Here is a 19062-nt window from a genome sequence, read left to right on the forward strand (position 1 = left end):
AAGTTTATTCCTGCCCATTTGTAGTCAGTCTCCATTCTTACCTTTAGCCCTAGGCAACCACTGATCTGCTTTCTATCTCTATAGCTTTGCCTTCTCTAGAAATTTCATATAAATAGAATCATACATTATGTAAACATTTGTGTCTGTCTTTTTCACTTAGCATAATATTTATGAGGTCATTTGTGTTGTTGCAAGTTTCACTAGTTTGTTCTTTTTTATTGCTGAATAATATTTCATCACATGGGTATACCATATTGTGTGCATCCATTCACCAGTTAATGGACATTTGTATTGTTTACAGTTTTTGGCTCTTTTGAATATTGCTGCTATGAACATTCATGTATAAGTCTTTGTGTGGACATATGTTTTTTATTACTTATGGATAGATACATGGGGTGGAATTTCTGGGACATATGATAAGTTTACACATCCAAGAAACTGCCAAACTGTTTTTGTCTTTTCACACTCTCTCCAGCAGCATAAAAGTATTTTAGTGTCTCCACATCTTCAGTGATACTTGCTATTGTTAAGTCTTTCTGATTTCAGTCATTCTAGCAGATGTAGTGGTAGCTCATTGTAGTTTAATTTGCCTTTCCCTAATGACTAATAATGTTGAACATCTTTTCATGTGCCATCAAATCTTTTACTCATTTAAAAAATTGAGTTGTATGTCTTCTTATTCTAGAGTTTTAATTGTTCTTTATATTTTTGGGGTATGAGTCCTTTATCAGATATATGTTTTGTAAATATTTTCTCCCAGTCTGTGCTTTGTCTTTTTATTTCCTTAAACAGTGTCTTTTGAAGAATAAAGTTTAAAAGATACTGATAAAATTCAATTTATCATTTTTTTCTTATTGATTGTGCTTTGGTATCGTATCTAAAAAATCTTTACCTAACCCAAGGTCACAAAGATCTTCTTCTACATGTTCTCTAAAAGTTTTATATCTTATATTTAGTATTATGATCCATTTTGAGTTAATCTTTGTATGTGATGTAAGATGTGTCTAAGTTTATTTTTATTTTATTTTTTAACATCTTTATTGGAGTATAATTGCTTTACAATGTTGTGTTAGTTTCTGCTGTATAACAAAGTGAATCAGCTATATGTATACATATATCCCCATATCCCCTCCCTCTTGCGTCTCCCTCCCACCCTCCCTATCCCACCCTTCTAGGCGGTAACAAAACACTGAGCTGATCTCCCTGTGCTATGTGGCTGCTTCCCACTAGCTATCTGTTTTACATTTGGTAGTGTGTATATGTCCACGCCACTCTCTCACTTTGTCCCAGCTTACCCTTCCCCACACCCCATGTCCTCAAGTCCATTCTCTATGTCTGCATCTTTTACGTTTATTTTTAACGTGGATATTTTTTCTGTTTTTTTGAAAACATTATTTCTTTCCCATCAAATTATCTTGGTGTCTTTGTCAAAAATCAGTTGGCCGTAAATGTGAGTTCATTTCTGGACTGCCTGTTCTGTTCTATTGATCTGTATGTCTGTCCTTATGCCAAAATCTCATTGTCCAGATTATTGTAGCTTTATAGTATGATTTGAAATCAGGTAGTGTAACTTCTCTAGCTTTTTTCTTCTTGTTTGAAATTGTTTTAGCTACTCTAGATATTTGCATCTCTATATAAATTTTAGAATCACTTGTTAACTTTTTTTGGGGGGGCTGCGTTGGGTCTTTGTTGCTGCACGTGGGCTTTCTCTAGTTGCGGCAGGTGGGGTCTACTCTTTGTTGCAGTGCGTGTGCTTCTCATTGTGGTGGCTTCTCTTGTTGCAGAGCATGGGCTCTAGGTGCATGGGCTTCAGTAGTTCCAGCACGCGGGCTCAGTAGTTGTGGTGCACAGGCTTAGTTGCTCTGCAGCATGTGGGATCTTCCCGGACCAGGGATCAAACCCATGTCCCCTGTATTGGCAGGTGGATTCTTAACCACTGCGCCACCAGGGAAGTCCCCACTTGTTAACTTTTACAAAATAAAACTACTGGGATTTTGATCTTTATTTTGTTGGTTCTGTACCGGTACCGGTAGAAGAGAATAGTAGCTCAAACTTGAATTTGTAGCTCAATTTATTATTAAATTTATTTGTAAGTATCCTATTATTTTTAATGTTATTGTGATTGAAATTGTTTTCTTAATTTTATTTTTGGATTGTTTTGCTAGTATAGAGAAATACAATTGAGTTTGTATCTTGTGACCTTGGTAAACTTGTTTATTAGTTCCAGTAATTTCTAAAACATATTCCTTAGGGTTTTCTACACAAAAGATTTTATTGTCTGCAAATAAAGACTTACTTCTTACTTTTTGACCTGTGTGCTAATAGTTTCTTTTTCTTGCCTTGCTATGTTGGAGGTCATAGCTAGTTCAATGTTGAGTAGGAGTAATAAGAGAGGACAGGACATCCTTGTAATGTTGTTGATATTAGGAGGAAAGCTTTCAGACTGTCACCATTAAGTATGATGTTAACTGTAGGTTTTTTATAGATGCCAGTTATTATGAGGTGGAAATTCTTATCTATTGATAGTTTTTAGAGTTTTTATCATGAATGTGTGTTGGATTTTGTCAAATTCAACTAGAGATTTGAGCAGAGTTTACACAGAAAATTTAGAGCTTCGTGCTCTTCTTCTTCCTGAGATCCCCTAGCACTTACCAACAGCTATGATCATTTTGAACTCTCCTCTGGTTCTATAGCCTAAAAATCCTACAGTTTTCTCTTGGAGTTTTAGGTAACCTACATATGGCATGAATGTATCCTCTTACTCTACAAATTATAAAAATGGGAAATTCACCCCATTGCTATCCCTCTTCCAAGTTTAAATTGCCTCCAGAATTGGTTTACTTTTGTTTGTTCTCCAATGCCTATAGTTAGTTATGGTGTTTTGTCCTGTATTGGCAATTTTTATCTCTGGGTGGATTGATCTGGTTGGAGTTTACTCACCAGACTGAAAGTAGATCTCTCATTGATTGAATTTTATGTATTAAATGAACTTTGCATACCTTGAATATATCCCACTTGGTTTGTTGACCATTATACTATCTATTTTGTGAAATGTTTCATATGTCCTTGAAAAGAATATGTATTCTGTTGTGTTGGAAGTACTGTTCTTTATAGGTCAATTAGGTCAAGTTTGCTAATACTTTGTGATTTTTTTTCTGTGTGGGTGTCTTTCTGATTTCATATTTTGCTGGATTCAATTTATTACTATTTTATTTAGGGTTTTTGCACCTACGTTCATAAGATATATTGGCTTATAATTTTCCTTCCTTGTAATATCCTTGACAGATTTTGGTGTCAGGTTACATTGGCCACATAGAAGAACATGGAAGTGTTCCCTCTTTTTCTTTTCTTCAGAAAAATTATTGTTATTATTATTTTTTAGTATTTGCAGTAGTTCACCAGCGGATCCATCTGGACTTGGATTTTTCTTTATGGGAAAGTTTTTCATTACAGATTCAGTTTCTTTAACAGATATGCAACTATTCTAATTTTACATATATATATTCGAATATAAGTTAAGGGAAGGTGTGTTTTTCAACAGTTTTTTCCATTTCATCTCAGTTCTCAAATTCTGTGACATACATTGTTTATAATATCCTCCTATTATATTTTGAATGACTGTAAAATCTTTAGCAACGTTCACTTCTTAAATTTCTCATAATGGTAATTTGTATTTTCTTTTCTTATATTTTTTTCTGTTTTGTCTTCCTAGAAGTTAATCCATTTTATCACTTTTTAAAAATTTCTCTGTATGTTTGTTTCTATTTTTATTGATTCTGTTCTCATCTTTATTATTTTCTTTCTTTAACATCCTACTTTTGAGGTAGAAACATAGATAACTGGTTTTTAACTTTTCCTCTTTTCTAATATATACACTTAAGCCTTTAACTTTCCCCACAAGTTTTGATATATTTTTATTATCATTCAATTAAAATATTTTCTATTGTCAATCATTATTTTTTAACTTATGAGTTACTTGGAGTTATATTGTTTAATTTCTGAAGAATTGGAGGGTTTTCTAGTTATCTTTCTTTGTAATTTCTAGCTTAATTACATACTTATTAAAGAATTTATTCTCTTTGACTCAATCCTTTCAAATTTATTTGAGATAATATGCTTTATTTTGATAAATGACTCATACACACCTGAAAAGAATGTGAATTCTATTGTGTTGGATGGAGTTTTCTATGTAGTTCAATCAGGTCAATTGTGGTAACTGTGCTGTTCAATTCTTCTGTATATCCTTACCGATATCTTTGTCTGCATTGATCGTTACCAAAATTTTGTTAATATCTCCAACCATAATGGTGTATTGACTATTTATCCATTTAGCTCTGTCCAGTTTAGCTCTTAAAGCAGTACATATGTAAAGCAATATGTATTGCTTTACATATTTTGATGTTCTGTTACTAGGTGCATACAAATATAGATTATTATAAAACACTTTGAATTGACTGTTTTTTAAAATCATATTTTCACATCTCTCTTTATTTCTAGTTATTAATTTTTGCCTTAAAGTTTTCTTTATATTATCTATCTATAGTTACAAACCCTCTCTTTTGGTTAGTGTTTGCATATAATCTCTTTTTCCATACATCTCTTTCAACTTTTTTCTAACATTTAAGGTCTTGTAAGCAGTATATAGATTAAAAAAAAAAACCTATTTGAATAATTTTGTCCTTCAATTGAAGGATATAGTCAGATATTTGATATAATTACTATTGTATTTGTGTTTAAATTTACTATATTCGGCTTGATTTTATTTTATTTCTCCTTGTGTTTGTTTCTTCCTTTTCCTTTTTTCCTAACTTACTTTGAATTAGTAAGTATATTTTATTATTCTCTTTCTACTTCTCTGCCTGATAGTAATGCATCTAAAATATTCCTTTGTGGTTAATATAGAGGTTACATCATTTATTCTTGAATTATTACTATCTACATTAAATTAGAATCTACCTTGAATTAATGTTTTTGCTCCTTTCTGGACAAAGTAAGGCTCTCATAAACATTCTCACTCCATTAACTCTCACTTTTTATGCTGTTGTTGTTTTATGTCTTAGTTTCCATATATTTTAAATCACACAAGTTACTTTAAAAAAATCAACTAATATTAATTTAAGTTTACTTACATTTTGAACTTTTGGTGCTTTTCCTTAATTCCTATATCACAAGATTTCCAGCTGGATCATTTTCCTTCTAACTGAAGAACTCTTGCTAGTATGTCTTTTAGCATATATTTTACACATATATTTACATTGAATTCTCTCAGTTTTGTTTTTGTTTTCGAATTTTAACTTAATTTGTAACAGCTTTATTGATATGTAATTTACATACCATAAAATGCATCCTTTTAAAGTATGACAATTCAGTGTTTTTTAAATTATCTTTATAGAGTTGTAAATATACTGTCTAATTTTATATTTACAGAGTTGTAAATATTGTCTAATTTTAGAATATTTTCATCACTCCTGAAGAAGCCCTGTACCCATTATCAGTCCATATTCCATTTTCTCCCTAGCCCTTGGCAGCTGATAATCTACTTTCTGTCTCTATAAGTTTGCCTATTTTGGACATTTCATATAAATAGAATCACAAAAATATCACCTTTGTGTGGCTTCTTTCACTTTGCATAATATTTTCAAGGTTTATCTATATGAGCATGTATAAGTACTTCATTCTTTCTTATGGCCAAATGCTAGTCTATTGTATGGATATACCACATTTAATATTTTTTTAATAATTTTTATTGGAGTATAGTTTATTTACAATGTTATGTTAGTTTCAGGTGTACAGCAAAGTGAATCAAGTTATACATATACATATATCTACTCTTTTTTAGATTCTTTTCCCATATAGGTCCCACATTTAATACTGATTCATCACTTGATGGACATTTGGGTTGTTTCTGCTTTTTGGCTATTATAAATAATGCTGCTCTGAACATTCATATACACATTTTGCTATGGACATATGTTTTCAATTCTCTTGGGTACATACCTAGGAGTGGAATTGCTGGGTCATGTATTAATACTATGTTTGACTTTTTGAAGAACTGTCAAACATTTTCCCTAAAGTGGCTGGAAGATTTTATAATCCCATCAGAAATGTATGAGGGTTCCAATTTCTCCACAAACTCACCAACACTTGTTATTGTCTTTTTATTTTAGCAATTTTAATGGCTTGGAGCTGGTTTCTCATTGTAGTTTTGTATTTGACTAATGATTTTGAACATTGGGTGCTTATTGGGTATTTGTATGTTTCTTTTGGAGAAATACCTTTTGAAATCCTTTGCCAGTTTTAAAATTGAGGTATTTGTCTTTTTATTGCTGAGTTGTAAGAGTTCTTTATATATTCTTTATATATATCAAATACATGATTTGTTGATATTTTCTTCCATTCTTTGAGGTTTTTTTTTTTTCGTTTTCTTGGTGGTGTCTTTTGAAGTGCAGATGTTTTAATTTGATGAAATCCAATTTATGTATTTTTTTTCTTTTTGTAACTTTTTTGTCACTTGTGCTTTTGGTGGCATGCCTAAGAAACCATTGCTAAATCTAGGTCTTGAAGATTTATGTTTTCTTCTAAAAGTTTTATGACTTTAGCTTTACTTTTAGGGCTACAATCCCTTTTGAGTTAATTTTGTATATGGTTCAACTTTATTCTTTTGCACGTGCATTTGAGGTTGTCCCAGTGCCACTTTTAAAAAGATTGTTCTTTTCCCATTGAATTGTCCCCATTGAATTTTCTTTCTGACTTTTCATGTGGATGTTTCCTAGTTATTCTCTTTCAGTTTACTAATCTTTACTTTGCCTTATCTGCTATTAAACTCATGTATTGGATTATTAATTTCAATTATTATCTCTTTCATTTATACAATTTCTGCTTGATATTATTTAGTAGATAACTGTTTTCTTGAAAATTTTCCATCCTTTTCTCTGTTTTAAAGAATACATTATCTAATGATAACTTCAATATCTGCATCATCTTTAGTTCTATTTCTATTCTCAAATTTTTCCTATTTTTTGTTATATGTTCCAATTTCTTGTTTTCTCTAGTAATATTTGATGGAATATTGATATCCTGAATGAAAAATTACAGGGGTCCTAGGTGATGATGTCTTTCCCCAAGATAATTTAATTTCATTTTGACAGGAAGAGAGAGATATGGCAGATCATCTTGATCTAGTTGAAGGTGGATTCTCTACTCTGATTGGATTGGTTTTGTCCTAATTTGTCTTCATTCTCAGGACACAGTCCTTATTTCTAGGGTATACCTTTTCTATGGTCTCAAGTGCAATCATGAGGGTGTTTCCTACATCCCCTCTACTTTTTGAGCCCTGAATTATGTTCTACATGTCCTCAGTACTACCATACTGCCAAGATCTTTGCTTAGCTATCTGGCATACTACTAATTTTCGCTAGGTTTCTGGGAGTCTTGCTTTGTGTATGTGCGGTTTCAGAGCTGGAAAACTCTTTACAGGGAAGTTGCATGCAGAATTTCAGGTACACTTTTTATGTGCTTTCTCATTTTCCTCAAGTCTTAACCGCATTGGCTACCCTCAACTCTGAATTCTGTCTCTTCAGCCCAGTGAGAGTGTTACAAGCAAGGTTTGTCTTTGTGTTTAGCCTCTGTTTCTCTGCTGCCAATCTGCAGGTGTCTTGAGGAAAAACATAGTGCAGAGGCTCACCTCAGTGTGCTTGCCTTCTCTCCAGGACTGCTGCTTCTCAAGTTCTGCCTGCCATCAGTATTTTCTAATGTGTCAAAATGTTGTTTCATGCATTGTATGATTAATTTTGGCAAGAGAATTATTCTGATATATACTTTTCTATAATAGCTGGAAGCAGAGTTTTCCCAGCTTTCTTTGGAAAAATATACACGGAAAATTCCTACTTTTTACTGTAATATAGTTCTGTCATATCAGCAAGTAATATTCTTTAAAAAATCAGATACTTTCCTGGTGTTATAATTCAGGATTTTATTTGTGATCGAAAGCCTTGGCATTAAATAAATCCTAAGGAGAGTGCCCTAAAATTATATATCAGTGCTACAACATTTACACAGAGATATGATAATTCAAAATTTATAAAAGCAGGCTGGGGTTCTTTGTGTTATATATAAGAGACCTCAACATATGTGATGTGTAATATGTTAAAGAAAACCTTTTTATACCAATATTTTGATCCATAGTTAATATGTCAGTTATCCTTAGCATTTAATTCACTGTATTTTTGTTTGTCTTAGAGTGTAAAACATATTTCAAGAATGACAATTTGAGTGGCCCAAGTCTCTTTAAAATGTCTCTAATAAAATTTGAGCTACTTGCTATATTTTCTCCCAATAACCTTTTTTTGAGAATTAACAGAATCCTTCTATTGATCTGAGTTCTACTCAGAAATATTACAGTACATATAAACATATTTATTGATATTGCTTTTGATGACTATCAAGATGTTTCTTCTGCTGAATATTATTTTTAAAGTAATGATTGACAAAATATTTTTCTCTCTCTTTATCCTTGCCTAAGTTTTTGCAAACTGTAAGTATATCTACTAAGTATCAGAATAGGAACTAATCATTTCTGCCTACTCACTGTCATTGATACTTTGACAATTATCAAAAATCTTGACATTTTATTATAATCCACATGAATGATGAACATTTCCTTTAAAACAGAATCTTCAGCTTGACTTGGAGAATTGCGGAAATAGCTGTGACATTTAAAAAATTGTATTCAAGTAATATTTGTAATGGGGAAATTTATGACTTCAGGATAAGCAAAGGAGATTACTGTCTATATATTCAATGCAATGTTAGAGCCTTTGGGGATTATCCGAACCTTTAGGGATATGCAACTTTGTCTCTAACTAAGCTATTTTACAGCTCTGTACAGAGTGAAGTTAAGTTGTAGAAAATGTATAACAATGCAAATAATTCTTGTCTGTAGACATGCAAAAAAAATTCTGTCTAATGGAAGGAAAACATTTTTCCTCCTGTGGGAAAGCCAGTTTTGCAAATTCATCTCAGTATTACAGACTCAAAAGTATGTCTTCTTTGAGGTCCCCTTTTGAACCCATTGAAATGGGTCCCTCATTTAATTAATGAGTTAAATAACATCTTTGACATGGGTTAATTTTATATTTATATGAGAGACATTTTATCTTCTTTTGAAAATTATCATCTACCCTAATGCTCCCTTGGGCTTGTCATTTATGGAACCTCTTAAGGGAGAGATGAATTCATGTGTGGATGGAATTGAGGCAGATTTGAATGGGCGTAATGATGGTCAATGAAAGTGTGAAAGACAAGAGCTTACTTCTTTCTCCAGGCTTGAGATATAAACCCACTCAACATAGGAAATCGGTCTTTAAGGTTACAGAGATTTCTGAGGGTTTTGCTGTTGTTGTAGTTTGTTTACTTTAGTAGTGCCTATACAAAATCTATTTTTGCATCAGATCTGTTACATACACTGCAATTATTTTTAATATGATTTTTGGTTGTACTCTTTATTTCAAAGTCTGGTTTACTTCTTTACTTCAAAGATTGGTTCAGTAACTAAAACTGCCCACACTTGTAATAATAACTACCAATAAAGAGGAACATGAATTATTATATATTTACAAATCATTCAGATGTAGGACAGTCTCTTACGCCACTTACAAAATAAAATCTTGTTCATTTCTCTACCCCTTCACCGGCAACGGAAACGCAAGGAGTGATTTCCCCGTCATTACTACTACACTAGTTGTCCAGGATTTCATCTCTCCTATCTTGGGTTCGAGAGGGCCTAAAATATTTTAATCAGGAGGATTTCCTCCATGGGTAATTCAAACAGTAAAATCCTACACCCCAGAAGGCATCATCACTGCTCAAAATCAGTAGGTGAACCACTGGGTTCTAAAGTCCTTTCTTGTTGCTAAAGAGAGGATCAACTGGAGTAGTGTGACATTCTCACTCGTGAAAGCTCCTGCTTTCTCAGCTTCCATTCACCATCTGAGCACTTGAATAGTGCTCTTGGCAGTGGTCCTTAATTAGGCCTACCTACTTGTTTCTTCCCAGGTAGCAAGCTCTCTTCTTGGGCTCCAAAGCTCCCAGGGTCCTTCTGGTACCCCTTTTCATTTACTCACCTCTTTCCAACTTCCTTTTTGCCAGGGATAGGGGGAAGGTGGAGGGAAATCTATTCCTCTCTATTCAGACTTCCTTCACAGGCACTTTTTCTTTCCTCAAATTTAGTTCTCCTGTTTTTTTTTTTCTCAATAAATTTTGATGGCTCATTACCCTTAGAGGCTGAATCATTAACAATCAAAATATTAGTTCTCTTTCTTAATATTCAAACCCTGCCTCTAGGCAAGGGAAAATATTTCCATTCCATTATTCTCTGCATGAAAGGAAAGAAAGAAAAATTAAATAGTTTGTTTGTGTATTATAATAGTCATAAAATTGGAGTCTTGCCACAGAAAAATATTTGATTGGGATGCATTTAGGAGGTGGAAAATAGATATTAGAGCTGACAAGCTCCCTTCATTATGCTTTTTCTTAGGTTCAGAATACAGAAGAAATACTGTACCAGTCTACAATCCCTTTAGAAACCACTTGAGATTTGATGTCTGTTTTGGAGTTGAAAATTTTTTAGATTTTAGAGTGGTAACATAAACTCATATGAATTTATTATGTAACTTCTTCCAGAGGGGCCTGGGGCAGCACTGATTACTCAGAAATTTTCTTTTTTTGCCACCAACATATGAATATTCACACTCTGTAGAATATAGTCTTTAAATGGTCTCCTGTCAATTCAGAACAGCTTCTCCTACTAAAAAATTTCAGATCAGATTATGTTTTGATGCCAAACAAATTAAAAAATTACTTCAGATTTATCAGAGCTTTCTGAATTTTGCAATTTTGAATAAAAGATTTTGGCTTGTATTTCTTCAATTTTAAGGTGCCATCAATTTAAAATGCACTATCCATTTAATGATAGTTTTGAAAGCCAAAAAATAAATGCTCTATTTACTATTATTTCATGTGTTTTTACTTTTCTTTTTTGCTATCTTAGTTATATATCCCTAATTTTATTGTATTGTGGGTAGTGAACATGGTGTGCATAATATTAGTTTTTTGGTTTTGTGTGTGTGTGTTTGTTGAAACTTCCTTTGTGGGTAGCTTGTGGTTATTTATCATAAATTTCTTATTTATATTAGAAAAGAATGTTTATTCTCTGAATGTGTGTGTATATGTATTCATATAGATGTATACATATATACACATACACTGATGTATATATATGTATGTGTATGTATATAAGTGTATAAGTAGATACACATGTATATATTTATATTTATTAGCAAATGTTAAGTTACATTATTCAGACATTGTCCATACTTATTTTGAATCTGCTTGATCTATTGCTATCTGAAACAGGCATCTTAAAAATTCCTACTATTCTTATAAATCTGTTAGTTTCTCTTTCAAGTTCTGAATATGTTTTCTTCATTCTGATACATGTTATGTTGATTGAGGTTATATATTTTATGGCTTTTGTATGAATGACGTCATTCCCTCATTTCTTAATGACTTTTGCCTTCAATTCTTTTTTTTTTTAATCAGGCACTATCAGGTTTCTTTTTATTATAACTAGCCTGGTATTTTTTTGTTGCTGTTTATAGAACTTGATTAGTTTAAATCTATTTTTGATAATTTAATCCATTCATATTTATTATAATTACTGATATGTTTAGAATTATTTCTGCTCTCGTATATTGAATTTTCAATTTATTATGATTCTTGTTTCTTTTTCCCCCCTATTTCTTCTTATGTTACATTAAATAAGGGGTTTCCCATTTTTTTCTTCCTGTTACATTTTCTTCCCCAAACTGAGAAATAAGGCAGAAGGGAATGAAGCTTATCCTTTCATGTCATACTAGGGGATACCAAGGACCATCCATAGATTATTTAATAATATAGAGGAGTGTACCAGTGCTTAACTTTGCTCTTTACTATTTGATTAGAGTCTGGACACTTTGAAGACTTGTTAATTTGTAGATATCCTTCCATTAGAAATGATAACTCTACCCATTTTTTTTTTGTCCTGTAGGACACTTTGTATTGCTAAACTTTACTTTTCAAAAAGGTAAAATTATGACTCACATAAAAATGGTTACACGTCAAAGATTTTATTCAACTTATTTATTAATGAGGGACCCAAGAAGATATCAAAACAAGTTCAAAAAACATTTAAGGAGATGTGTATTTATACCTTTTTAATAAAACGTTGTTAGAATAAAATTTCTGGGTTATATATAAAACTGGTTAATGTTCTACAGTGCAACAAACCATACCTTTGAGCTTATGTTTTCTAACAAAAGAAATTATTTACCTTTCCACTTGGGGGGAAAAAAATGGGTTAATATGTAAATTCACTGATCTGGAACCTTTAATCAATAATAGTGAGTCAAACAAAGTATATTTCTCTAGATTAGGGCTTGATAAACTACAGCCTGCCAGGCAAATCCAGCTCACTATGAGCCAAATTCAGCCATTAGTTTATGTATTGGGGGGGCGGTATCTGTGGCTGCTTTAGTGTGACAACAAAACGGTTGAGTAGTTGTGACAGACACCCTGTGGCTTGCAAGATCAGGAATATATACTCTTCAGTACCTTACAGAAAAAAATTGCGGAACTCTGTCTTAAATAATCCTTGGGTAGATCTTTGCTCTTTAATAACATTGAAAGATGTGCTGCCTTATTTCCAAGTTCTGAATAATTTTTCTTTTTTTTTTTTTTTTAAATTAATTAATTAATTAATTTATTTTTGGCTGTGTTGGGTCTTCGTTTCTGTGTGAAGGCTTTCTCTAGTTGCGGCGAGCGGGGGCCACTCTTCATCGTGGTGCGCGGGCCTCTCACTATCGCGGCCTCTCTTGTTGCGGAGCACAGGCTCCAGACGCGCAGGCTCAGTAGTTGTGGCTCACGGGCCCAGTTGCTCCACGGCATGTGGGATCTTCCCAGACCAGGGCTCGAACCCGTGTCCCCTGCATTGGCAGGTGGATTCTCAACCACTGCACCACCAGGGAAGCCCAATAATTTTTCTTAATATTGCCTAAAGTAAAAATTTTTTCTAACATTTTTTGATTACGTACAAATAAACAGTTTATAAATCTTTGATGTGTGTTCTTTCTGTATTTCTATGAAAGTCATGTTTTTAACTTTTTTAAAATAAATTTATTCATTTATTTAATTTTTGGCTGCATTGGGTCTTCGCTGTTGCACATGGGTTTTCTCTAGTTGCTGAGAGCGGGGGCTACTCTTTGCTGTGGTGCGCGGGCTTCTCATTGCTGTGGCTTCTCTTGTTGTGGAGCATGGGCTCTAGGCGCGTGGGCTTCAGTAGTTGTGGCACACGGGCTTAGTTGAATGTGGGATCTTCCCAGACCAGGGCTCGAACCCGTGTCCCCTGCATTGGCAGGCAGATTCTTAACCACTGCACCACCAGGAAAGCCCTGTTTTTAACTTTTTGATGTTGACCCTGATCATGTTGGTTTCCACAGTATTTCTCCATTATAAAGTCTTCATTTTCCACTTTGTAATTGTTAGGTAGTTTGGAGGAAGATACTAGATTATACCAATATCCTGTTCTTCATCAAACCCAGGAGCCTTAGTATCCATTGACTACCCCCACCTGAATCAATTACCACTACGATTGTTGCCATATGGTAATTTTCTATTTCTGTCTGTTTTTCAGCATCTGTTAACAAGAATTCTCCTAAGAAAGAGTTTTCCTCTTATCACCCCTTTTATGTATGTGTATATGTATCAACTCAGAGATTTCTGTTTTATTCACTGGTTTTCAATCAATTCCTATCGTTATTTTAATGCTCAAATTGTTTAAGATTTGGCCAGTATGAGCTTCTTCAAAGCTGGCACTTAGGACTTTTGACATGCCCAGTTATTCTTCTGATCTGTAACCAGACACGTTATCCATTGTGCAACTGGCCCACACCCTGCCCAGTTATTCTTTAAGTACCTTCTTATATTCTGGCCCACCAAGATATTCCAGAGTCATCTTATACTTTTCTTGCCCCCATCCTGGAATCAGTTTTTTCCCCAAGGACCTTGAGTTCCTTTAGAGGAAGATGGAATCTTGAAACTAAAATCTGGGCACTCACTTATGCTCACTGTTAGTTACTAGAGTGTCATTGCTTCTAGACTCTCTCAATAGAAGGTACAAAATATACACGTGTATATAAACATGTACACACATATTACGATATATACATATCTATGTCTACATGTACACACATATGACGATATATACATATCTATGTCTATTTATATTATCTATCCATAGAAATATATAAAACAAACATGAGTTCACATTGATATCTCCAATTCCAATTTAACAGCTCAGGCCTCTTTCTAGCCTTCCTCCTTTTCATATTTGTAACTCACTTCTCCAACACTGAAAAATCTAAATCCCATTGTCTTTAATATAGTTACTTCTTTTCTCAGTCCTTCTGTATATAACTGATCTCCTGACCACAGGAGCCATATGTTTGGCCTTTAGCTCCATCACCAGCTCTTCCTCACTCCCCTTTCCATCCTCCCCCATCATGCCTACTTGGCCCTTGTCTCCACTGCCACCTCCTTGAATCTGTTGCTTGCTGCATGGCCCAACCACCTCTTCAGCTCCAGGCCCACTGCTGCCTCCTGTGCCTTCTGCCATGCTACCATCACCAAAGAAAGAGAAGTGGAAGAAAGGAAACCAATTAGGTAGAGGAAGAAGAGGAGAAATAGAGAATTTTCTTCTTATCCTTCATGGTCTGAAATTTTACTCTGATGTTTCTAGACCTGGATTTTTTCTTATTGAATTGTTTTTCTGGTAGCATTTGATGAACTCTTTTGACAAAAGAACCCTGTCACTTAGTTCTTAGAAATTCTTTGCCTCTATTTCTCCAACCATAGCTCTTCCTTTTTGTCTTTCTTCTCCTCTTAGGGAAATTTTTTATCAGATATTAGAATTTCTGAATCTATTTTCCTTGTCTCTTAAAATTTTCTCCAGAGTTTACATCTCATTACCTCTGTATTACGTTCTGGAAGAATTCCTCAGCAATATATTCCAGCTCACCGATTTACTCTGCAGTAGATCCAATATGTTATTTAGTCTGTTTATTAAGTTGTATATATTAATGAGTGTATTTTTCATTTTAAAAACCTTTAACTGATTATTTTATTACTATTTATTCTTGTTTCATAACCACTTGTTTTTATGTATTTTATTGAATTTTCTGTTTTATTTCTCCTATAGTATTAAGTATTCTTTGAAATCCTTTCTGTTAACTCATCTCCTTAGGTCAAAGTTCTTTCTTGTGAGTTTAAAGACTGAGCTTGTTGACAGTCTTTCATGGTGTTGCCATGGGATTAATAAATCTTATTTGGACATTTATCTTCTGTGACAGAATTCTTCTGCATATATGCCAAGCAGTGGCAGTCTCCTATGTGGTGTCCAAATTGACTTCCAGTGGGGATGATGTGTAAGTCTCCTGATACTGCATGACATGGCTATAGCAAGGGCAGTATTTTCTTTCAGGATGGCTGTCTTGACTTCTTAGCTCAGCAGCTGTGACATGCTCCAGATATAAAGGCCCCAAAGATTTTCCTGCCTATAATGACTTCCAATTGCGATGGCTTCCCACACAATGGACGCCTCTTAAACTTATGCCTGTGATTTTGGCTCACTGCTATGGCTGCCAGTCTTTCTTTCAGTGACACCTCACAGTTTCATGCCCACCAAGAGTTCCCTTTCTTAATAAGAATCTATTTCTTTCTTTTCTCTCTTCCTTCCTTTCCTCTTCTTTCCTTTTTACCTTTCTTCCTCCCTCCCTTTCTGCCTCCCTTCTCCCTCCCCACTTCTTCTCCTCCTCCTCCTCCATCTCCTTCTTCTCTCCTTCTCCTTCTTCTTCTTCTCCTCTCTCTTTCTTTCTCTTATTCTCTGGGTTTGTTTGTTAGTCTGCATCTTAGACCAGAATCTATAAATGAAGTTTAGTACCTTTATGTTAATGAATGTATGTAAACAGTGACATTTTATGTCTTTTGCTTCATAAAGTCTGAGTATAACACTTCTTCGTATTCAGAGTCTAAAGGCTTTTCTGAATCATTCTCATCAATGGGCACTCATATGTAGCACCATATGGAAAAGACACTTCCTAGGATAGTAACTTCTTTAGTATACTTAGGATTGATACACTGATACTATAACATGGAAGAGCACTGGGATTTTGTCTGTATTTCCTGTTTGATTAAACTCGTATTTTCTTTTTATCTTTAATTGACTTAAGTTTTTCTGGAAGTTAAATAGCTTCTCTTGAAAGCCAGTCAAAGATTTTTGACAGATAGCTATTTGGGGGCCTGACTGTGGTTCTTTCTAAGGATGCATTGTTTGCACCAATCTCTCCTAGCTTTGAAAATTTGATGATCTATTGAAAAGATTTGGCAATTTCCAACACCTTTAACTGCATTACTTGACTTCTGCCAGGTATCTTTACCTTCTTCTATCACAATACTGTTTCATTTCAGTGGTGTTTCATAATGTAATTATTTTGAAAGCAAGTTAAGTGAGTATTTGAAATCTGAATTTAAGTCTATGTGTAACAGTGTAGTGTGTGACATCATTGCAAGAAACAGAATCACAAGTCAATGACAAACTCCTTTACTTGGATGTTTGTCTATGTACGGACAATAGCATCACAACTTATTCATCAAAGTTTCTTGGTACACAAAGTATGAAAAAGGTATGCTTTAGTCAAAAAATATGGTATTTTTGTTAAATATCTAATATACTGAATTAGAGAATAGAAACAAATAGGATATAATAGTCATAGGGTAAGAGGAAGCAACCAAATTTGTCTCTATGTCAGATAGGTCTCCTCTGATGACATGGAAGAGGAAAGTTAATTCCAAATAGCTTAAGAAAAAGAATATATTGACTCATGTAACAGAAAATCTAGGGGTTTGATACAGGACTTAAATAATATCATGACCTGGTTTTGCCATACTGTATCTCTTCATTCTGCTATCCCCTGTGTTTTCTTCATTCTCAGGCTGGCTCTAAGCCTAACTCCTCCAATGTTCAAGTCCAGAGGAAATGGGAGAAAGTGTCTTCTCTGGCAATTTCCACATAAATCCTGGGAGCCACTGTAATGGGACCAATTTGGATCATATGGTCCCTGACCTAATCTCCTGGGGGATCTTTTGCTCTGATTGACTAGGGATCAGAATGGCATGCCACCCAAAATGCACAGACTGAGACTTGGAGGGTAGATAAATAGTTGCCAAGGAAAACTGTGCAATTTAACTTAAAGCAGCATGAGATGGATATTGGGTAGTTAAGAACAACAACAAAATGTCTTACAGATATGGTTGGATATCGAAGACAGAGAAAATAGGCTAAAAACTCCCACTTGTAGCAAGTAAAGGTGGCTGTGAGTTTCTATTTGATTACAGAATTGATCAAATTATAAAAATTTTTAAAGATCTCTAGTATTCTGTCATCAATCTTACATATTATTTCTCTTCTTATGTATAGACTAAAGAAAATTTATTTAGGATCCAACTGAAAAAAGAAAGAAAGGAAATATAAATATATAGGAGTCAACTAGAAAAAGTAAATGTTTCATTAATTGATCCAAGTACACTTAAGACTCTATTTATTATGATGACCTGGAAAACTTTAATTGCATTGCTCCACTTTGCTCTGGTGTGTAGGTAAATAGTAGTAAAAAATTCTGTTTGCTAGCAAACTAGAGGTAAACCAAACTATATTGTTTGCTGTTCCCATAAATCCTGGATACTGTGCTCTGCTTCTGGTCAGAACTCAATTATTCTTGTTTACTGACCTACCCAGTAGTATAAATATATGTAAAATATGATTGCAGTATGGTATTCTAGCCTCAAAACTGATTTATTACACCTTCCTCTGAGAGCTTAACACAGATAAAAATAGAACAGCAAGAAAATAAGCAGCTACTGCCTTTCATAACCGACAACACTCTTTGCCTTTCCCTTTCACTCTGCCTCCTACACCCACACTGATGGAACCAGATAAACACATAGAGCTGAATTGTTCTCCCTTTGGGTCATAACATCATAACTATGCTTGAATGTTATCTGTCTTTCAGCTTTACTAAGGCTTTTGCAATAATAAATGTAAGTTGTGGTCTGTCTTAAGGGTATTTGCATTATGAAAGGAAATTCTTGAGGACTGTAAAGAAGCCCTAGGATCAGTAACTGGAATTGTGGGAAGAGAGGTTCTTTTGGGGGGGAATGCCCTGTCCCCACATTTTTGGTGGAGCAGCAAACATAAACCAGTTGTTTTTCATAGTATTTCAGGTTATAGATTTAACCTAGCTGTCTGCAAGTGCATCCACTTCTGGGCATGTGTGTGTGAGTGACCTAAAGATACTAGAACCCTTCCCTCTTCCAGTTCATGAGAGAGTGAATAAATAAAGACTTGGCAGCCATCTCACAGAGGCTGCTGACACCTGCTCCGGACAAATCCCAGGGCAATGTGCTTTCTATCTTCATTGCGTGTTCTGCGCGAAGGACTAAACTGTTTATCCTCCATCCAGCTAAAGAGATTATATTTCATGGCCAGCTGGTTCCCTTTGAGGCTGACTTTGGCTCCTTAAATATGATACTTGTCTAGATAAATGTTTAAGTTATTTAACAAAGGACATAAAAATCACTTTTTCTTGGTAGCTTTTTTTCACTTTTCATTAGTCTAATAGAGATTATTCATGTTTGCTGACAAATTTCGTTTTGTTCCCCCTCCCCCAAGAACAGTATTAAAAAGACTAATATTTTATTACTGTAGAAAGAATGCTTTCTACTTTATCATTATTCATAGCATTGTTCTCCCGAGGCTGTGAATATGATCATAATAGGTCTAGAGTTATTGGCTTTCATTTAATATAAATATTCTCAACTAATTTTGTGGGGAGGATTTTTTCCTTTTGGGGTATTTCCCTTTGGTGGTATGTAGTAATTTCCACACTCACCTCTCCCACTAGACTTGTGTGCTTG

At 34.1% G+C, this 19062-nt stretch overlaps 1 long non-coding RNA gene across 1 annotated transcript in view; it reads left to right on the top strand.

Moving 5' to 3' along the window:
* The window catches only part of LOC309631808, an 85304-nt gene that overhangs the window by 39341 nt on the left and 26901 nt on the right, over positions 1–19062 (top strand). The gene's annotated exons all lie outside the window — the stretch shown is intronic.

The sequence above is a fragment of the Balaenoptera borealis genome, assembly GCF_965194805.1.
Source record: "Balaenoptera borealis genome assembly, chromosome: 7".
Taxonomy (NCBI): domain Eukaryota; kingdom Metazoa; phylum Chordata; class Mammalia; order Artiodactyla; family Balaenopteridae; genus Balaenoptera; species Balaenoptera borealis.